The sequence below is a fragment of the Sorex fumeus genome, unplaced genomic scaffold, assembly GCF_029834395.1.
Source record: "Sorex fumeus unplaced genomic scaffold, SorFum_2.1 ptg000019l, whole genome shotgun sequence".
NCBI lineage: Eukaryota > Metazoa > Chordata > Mammalia > Eulipotyphla > Soricidae > Sorex > Sorex fumeus.
The window spans coordinates 41,190,349-41,197,203 of NW_026606076.1; positions in this window are offsets into that span (position 1 = coordinate 41,190,349).

Genomic DNA, 6,855 nt, shown 5'->3' on the forward strand with positions numbered 1-6,855 from the left:
GTGGCGTCGCGAACACTTCCGGAAAGGGCCCGAAGGTGAGTGGGAGCCCGCGGTGCCGCACCCTGCCTTCGTGGAAGCTCCCGAAAAACGACGCCTTGCTGCCCTGACCCTGAAACATTTAGAATCCCATATTCCTGGAGGAATTTTATTTATTTATTTATTTATTTATTGCTTATTGGGTCACACCTTGGCGATGCACAGGGGTTACTCCTGGCTCTGCACTCAGGAATTATCCCTGGCGGTGCTCAGGAGAACCATATGGGATGCTGGGAATCGAACCCGGGTCGGCCGCATGCAAGGCAAACGCCCTACCCTCTGTGCTATTGCTCCAGCCCCCCTGGAGGAATTTTATATATTTTTTTTCTTTCGGTTGGGTTCACACCCAGCGATTCTTAGGGTTATTTTTGGCTCTAAGCTTCTATTAACAATGCACAGTGGACCCTATCGGATGCGGAGGATCGAACTTGGGTCGTTCCTGTGCAAGGCAAATGCCTTACCCGCTGTAGTATCGCTACAGCCTCTGGAAGGGATTTCTTTCTTTTTATTTTTAATTTTTATTGGTGAGACACCATGAGGTACAGTTGTAGACTTACAAATTTTTGTGTTTGTGTTTCAATTATACAATGATCAAGTACCCATCCCTCCCTCCACCAGTGCCCATTTTCCACCACCACTGATCTTTCTTTCTTTCTTTCTTTCTTTCTTTCTTTCTTTCTTTCTCTCTCTCTCTCTCTCTCTCTCTCTCTCTCTCTCTCTCTCTCTATCTCTCTCTTTCTTTCTTTCGGCTCTTTGGCTTTTTGGTCACTCCTGGTGTCGCACAGAGCTTACTCCGGAGCCTATGCTCAAGGATCACTCGGGATCTGTCCGGGATTAATCACACATGCAAGGCAAGGAGGACTTTGCGGGGCTAATACGGCAAGTAGGGAGTTTGCCTTGCACGTGGCTGACCCGGGTTCGATCACCCTCATCTCATAGGGTCCCCCCCACCCCCAGCCCCGCCAGAATTGATCTCTGTGCCAGGAACAAGCCCTGAGCACAGCTAGGTGTGGCACAAAAACAAAGAAATAAAAGGGTGTCTGAGGGAGTCCCCAGGAAACACACACGTGCGCGTCGCACAGCGCCCCCTGGTGGGTACACTTTCCAGCACTGCAATGCAAGTGCCTGATCAAGGAACCCCAGCCCAGATTCTGGGGTAAACGTGTGGGGGTGCCGTGAACTGCACAGGAAGCACCTTGAGAACACATCTTTGGGAAGAGAAGGGGAAGAAGTGGGAGGACTCCGGTTTGCCTTCTTGCAGGCCCGTGATGCATCTTCTTAGGCAAGCACATATGTCTTAAATTTTTATCTTTATTTTTTTTACTCCTTTGGGTCACACCCGGGGATGCACAGGGGTTACTCCTGGCTCATGCACTCAGGAATCATGCACTCCTGGCGGTGCTCGGAGGACCATATGGGATGCTGGGAATCGAACCAGGGTCAGCCCAAACGCCCTACCTGCTGTGCTCCAGCCCCGCACATACGTCTTAATCTCACACTGTTAGTGAACTTTCCTTAAACTCTTCGTGTAAAATTGGAAACTGACAGCTGCAACTTTAATGATTGATTTCATTACCAGTCAAAGCTCCAAAGAAATGGGATTACTATTTAACACGTCTCAGAGAACAGTTCAAGGGGAAGTGGAATGAATTTCATTGCTATCCTCAAGGACGAGAAAGAGGGAAACCAAGTTCTGATTTTCTGATTTTGGGAGTGTTTTTTCCCCTTTGGGGAGTGTGTGTGTGTGTGTGTGTGTGTGTGTGTGTGTGTGTGTGTGTGTTGTGTGGTGTGTTTGGGCCACACCTGGCAGTGCTCAGGGCTTCCTGGCCTGAGCTCAGGGATGACTCCTGCCAATGCTCATGGGACCATATGGGATAATGGGGATCAAACCACAGTTGGCTGCATGCAAAGCAAGAGCCCTCCCTGCTGTGCTGGTTTGTAATTTTATCTCTTTAACTATCCGTCCCATCTTGATTTTGTAGTTTTATTTCTGTAATATTCTGAATCTGCGGTCAGGAGGTAATAAGTACTGGATCAATTCTGAACTGCTGAGCAACTGACATTGCAGACCAAACCCTGCATCTCAGTAACCAGAAGAACCTCCCAGCATTGCAATCTGTAAGGGACAAGGCTTCTTTTTGGTGGTTTTGTCTTTCTTTGTTTTGCTGACCCACCTGGTGGTGCTCAGGCCTTGCTCCCAGCTCTGTGCTCAGGGATAATTCCTGCTGTTGCTCAAGATGGTGCCAGGGAATGAACCGGGGCTGGCTGTGTGCAAGGCAAGCGCCTTACCTGCTGTATTATTTCTCTAGCCCCTAGCTGAACCAAAGCGTCTAGATTGCCCACCCCAAGAGATGCAGTCATAGACTCTTGGTTCTTTTTTTTTTTCTTTTTGGATCACACCTGGTGATGCACAGGGGTTACTCTTGGCTCATTGGCTCATGCATGCACTCAGGAATTACTCCTGGCTAGGCTCAGGGGACCATATGGGATGCTGGGAATCGAACTGGGGTCTGCCGTGTGCAAGGCAAACACCCTACCCGCTGTGCTATCACTCCAGCCCCATCTCTTGGTTCTTTGGGCTTCCCGAAGCTTCATATTTCTCTTTAGAGATCAAGTGGAACTGATTTCATTAGTTTTACCAAAATAAGAGGAATTATCTGCCTCTGTTGACTAAAACCTCAGAACTCTAGAGATGGGGATTGGAGCAAGGGACAGAAGAGACCTGTAAATTTCACCTTCCTTGTAAATTCACCTTTCTGTTGCTGTTCTTGTTGTTTTATTTTGGTTTGGGGCCACACTCAGCAGTGCTCAGGGCTTACTCCTGACTCTGCACTCAGAAATTAGGTGCTCCGGGACTCTCCCAGACCCTAAGGGATGCGGGGATGTGAAATGTCTGATCTAATCAGATGACTTTGAAGATGTGCTGAGAAACCAGGCTAAAATCATGGATAAAGAAAGGCCCAGAGGGGTTGGAGCAATAGTACAGCGGGTAGGGTGTTTGCCTTGCATGTGGCCGACCCGGGTCCAATCCCCAGCATCCCATTTGGTCCCCTGAGCACCGCCAGGAGTGATTCCTGAGTGCAGAGCCAGGAGCAACCCCTGTACATTGCAGGGTGTGATCCCCCAAAAAAGCCAAATAAATAAATAAATAAAAGGGCCAGAGGGGACTGAGTAATAGAATACCCAGTCGGGTGCTTGCCTTGCATAAGGCTGAGCCTGCTTTGATCCCCAGCATCCATATGGTCCCCAAAGCACCACCAGGAATGATCCAGAAGTGCAGAGCCAGGAGTCAGCCTTGAGCACCACCAGGTGTGAACCAAAATCAAACAAAACAAACAAACAAATGAAAAAGAAAAGATTTGGGGATCGTACCTCAGGTAAGGTGGTGCTGGCATGCATCTGACCCAGGTTTGATTCCTCAGTTCTGCGTATGTCACCAGGAGTGACTCTTGAGCACTGAGCCCAGAGTGGCCCTGGAGTGCTGCCAGTAGACTCAAAGTCAGAAAGAGAGAGGGAAAGAGAAAGAGAGAAAAAAAGTAATGAATGGAGAGAAGGAAGGAGAAAGAGAGTGAGGCTGGAGAGATAGTACAACAGGTAGGGTGTTTGCCTTGCACTTGCCAAACCTGGGTTCGATCCCTGGAATCTCATACAGTCCCCTGAGCACCACCAGGAGTAATTCCTGAGTGCAGAGCCAGGAGGAACCCCTGAGTATTGCTAGGTGTGACCCAAAAAGCAAAAAAAAAAAAAAAAAAAAAAAAAGAGAAGGAAAGAAGGAAAAGACCGTATATTCATATATTTCAAAAAGAAAAAGAGCAGATATTTAAATATTCAAGGGCCTGGGGACGGCTGTGCAGTAGAGGTAATAGACTTTCACACTCAAGGCCCAGAGTTCGACCCCAGGCCCAACCTTGTGCCGAGTATAATCCCAGCAGCATCCTCTGGAATCCCCCCGGGTCACAACCAGGTATGTGCACCTTGGCCACTGCAGTAGCCACAGAGGACAGGAGGAGGGGGAGGGAAAGCAGGAAAGCAGAGATATTTCAGCATACTTCACCCAAAATAACAAGCTCACGCACCGTGACACGCTTTGCGAAATGTGAATAAGTGCGAGCAACACCCGCTTCGGTGAGAGGAAGGACGAGCCGGAGAGCGACTTGGGCTGAAGTGACCCAGATGCATTTAAATGACCCTAGGAAGGAGTTCACCAAGGCTGCGTAGCTGGGTGTGTGTCTGGGGTGGGGTGGGGGGAGCAGGGGGCTCATTTTACTTTACTCGTTCGTTTAGTGACACCCAGCGGTGCCCAGAGCTGATTCCAGGCTCTGCGCTCAGTAGACCTTATGGGATGCCAGGGATCGAACCTGGGTCGACCGCGTGCAAGGCGGACTTTTACTTCGGGCCCCCAGATTGAACTTGGTTTACAGCTTTTACAAGGAGTGAGGGGAAGGACTGGAGAGATAATACAGTGGGTAGGGTGGCTGGGGCAACAGTATAGCAGGCAGGACGTTTGCCTTGCATGTGGCTGACCCAAGTTTGATTCCCAGCATCCCATATGGTCCCCCTGAGCACCTCCAGGAGTAATTTCTGAGTGCAGAACCAGGAGTAACCCCTGAATATCACCAGGTATGGCCCAAAAAACACAGATACACACAAAAAAAGGAGTGGAGGGATGGTAAAGCCATTGGGGTCTGTAGACAGAGTAAATGAACATCAGATGATCGAAAGTCTCTCTCCCTCCACCCTCCGCCACATGCGCAGTCCTCAAAGTTTACTTCTGGCTCTAAGCTCAGGGATAACTTTCAACAGAGCTCCGGGCCCCTAAGGGATGCTTGGGGACCAAACCTGAGTCAACCCAAGCAGGGCCAGCGCACCCCCCTCTGTACTATCACTCTGGTCCCTGAATCAGTATTTCATTTTCATTCTTTTCTTTTTCTTGTTCCCCACCCCCCTGCCCGGAGAGCCCGGCAAGTTACCGAGAGTATCTCGCCCGCACGGCAAAGCCTGGCAAATTACCCATGACGTTATTCGATATGCCAAACACAGTAACAACTGTCACAATGGAGACGTTACCGGGCCCGTTCGAGCAAATTGATGAACAACGGGAGGACAGTGACAGTGACAGTTGGTTTTTTGGGTCACATTGGGCGATGCTCAGGAATTACTGCTAATAGTGCTGGGAATCATATGTGATGCCAGGATCGAACCCTGGCAGACCGCATTCAAGGCAAACACCCTCCGCACTATACTGTCACTCTGGCTCCTGAATCAGCATTTTATTTTCATTCTTCTTTTCAAGAGGCAAAGGACAGAACTCGAGAGCTCTCCCGGGAACCAGGGACCCCCGACAGCCCCCCTTCGATTCCTCCGCCCCTCTCGGAGAGCCCGGCAAGCTACCGAGAGTATTCGATATGCCAGACACAGTAATAACAAAGTCTCCAATGGAGACGTTACTGGGCCCCCGCTCGAGCAAATCGACGATCAGCGGGAGGGCCTTTACCTTTACCTTTACCTTCTTTTCAGGCCACACCCAGCAATCCTGAGGGCTTCCTCCAGGCTTTGTGCTCAGGAATCACTCCTGGAGGGGATTCAAGGGCCCTATGGAGTGCCAGGGATTGAATCCAGGGCTCCCCATCACCCCCGATCCTCCGCCATGCAAATCTACCTCCAACCCTTTCTGATGACTCAGTGCAAGTGAAAATATTTTTCTTTTTTGTTTTCTTTTTGGGTCACAGCTGGAGATGCTCGGGGGTTACTCCTGGCTCATGCGCTCAGGAATTACTCCTGGTGGTGCTCAGAGGACCATATCGGATACTGGGAATCGAACCTGGGTCGACTGTGTGCAAGGCAAATGTCCTACCCTCTGTGCTATCACTCCAGCCCCCTGGAAATATTTTTTTCTTTTTCTTTCTTTCTTTTTTTTTTTTTTTTAATTTCCTTTGGGCTTCACCTGCCATGTCTGTAATGCTCAGGGGGTTCTCCTGACTCAGTGCTCAAGGATGGAACCGAAATCTCCAGTTAGAGGAATGTTTGCAGAATCACTCGGTCTGGGCCTCCATCCCCACTGGCCCTGGTGTGAGCTCAAAACATGCACACCAAACCGGGACAGTTGCTTGGCTATCTTGGGGGAATAGCGGGGTCCCTGTGTGCTAATGGAAGGGCGTGGGGCCATCAAAACATAGAACCCTAGGGCTAGAGCGATAGTACAGCGGGGAGGGCATTTGCCTTGCGCCAGGCCAACCTGGGTTCAATTCCCGACATCCGGTCCCCCAAGCCAGGAGTAATTCTTGAACGTCGCTGGGTGTGACCCAAAAAGCCAAAAGAAAAAAAAAAGGCATGGAACCCTAGAGCCTGGGCCATAGTGCTTGTGGGGAGGTCGCTTGCACCTTGCACTGCGGCCAACCAGGGTTCGATCCCGGGCATCCCATAAGGTCCCCCCAGCATCACCAGGAGTAATTCCTGAGTGCAGAGCCAGGAGGAAGCCCTGAGCATCACCAGGTGTGACCCAAAAAGCAAAAAAATAATACATGGAACCTTACGGTCTGAATGGTAGTACAGCGGATAGGGTGTTTGTTCACCTTGCAGCCAACCTGGGTTCAATTCCCGACATCCCATATGATCCCCCAAGCACTGCCAGGAGTAACCCCTGAGCATCGCTGAGTGTGATGCCCCCAGAAAAAGAGACATGGAACCCTTGCAGGGAGGTCGCTTGCGCCTTGCACAGCAGCCAAGCAGGGTTCAATCCCCAGCATCCCAGCACCACCAGGAGTAATTTCTGAGTGCAGAGCCAGGAGTCACCCCTGAGCATCGCTGGGAGTGACCCCC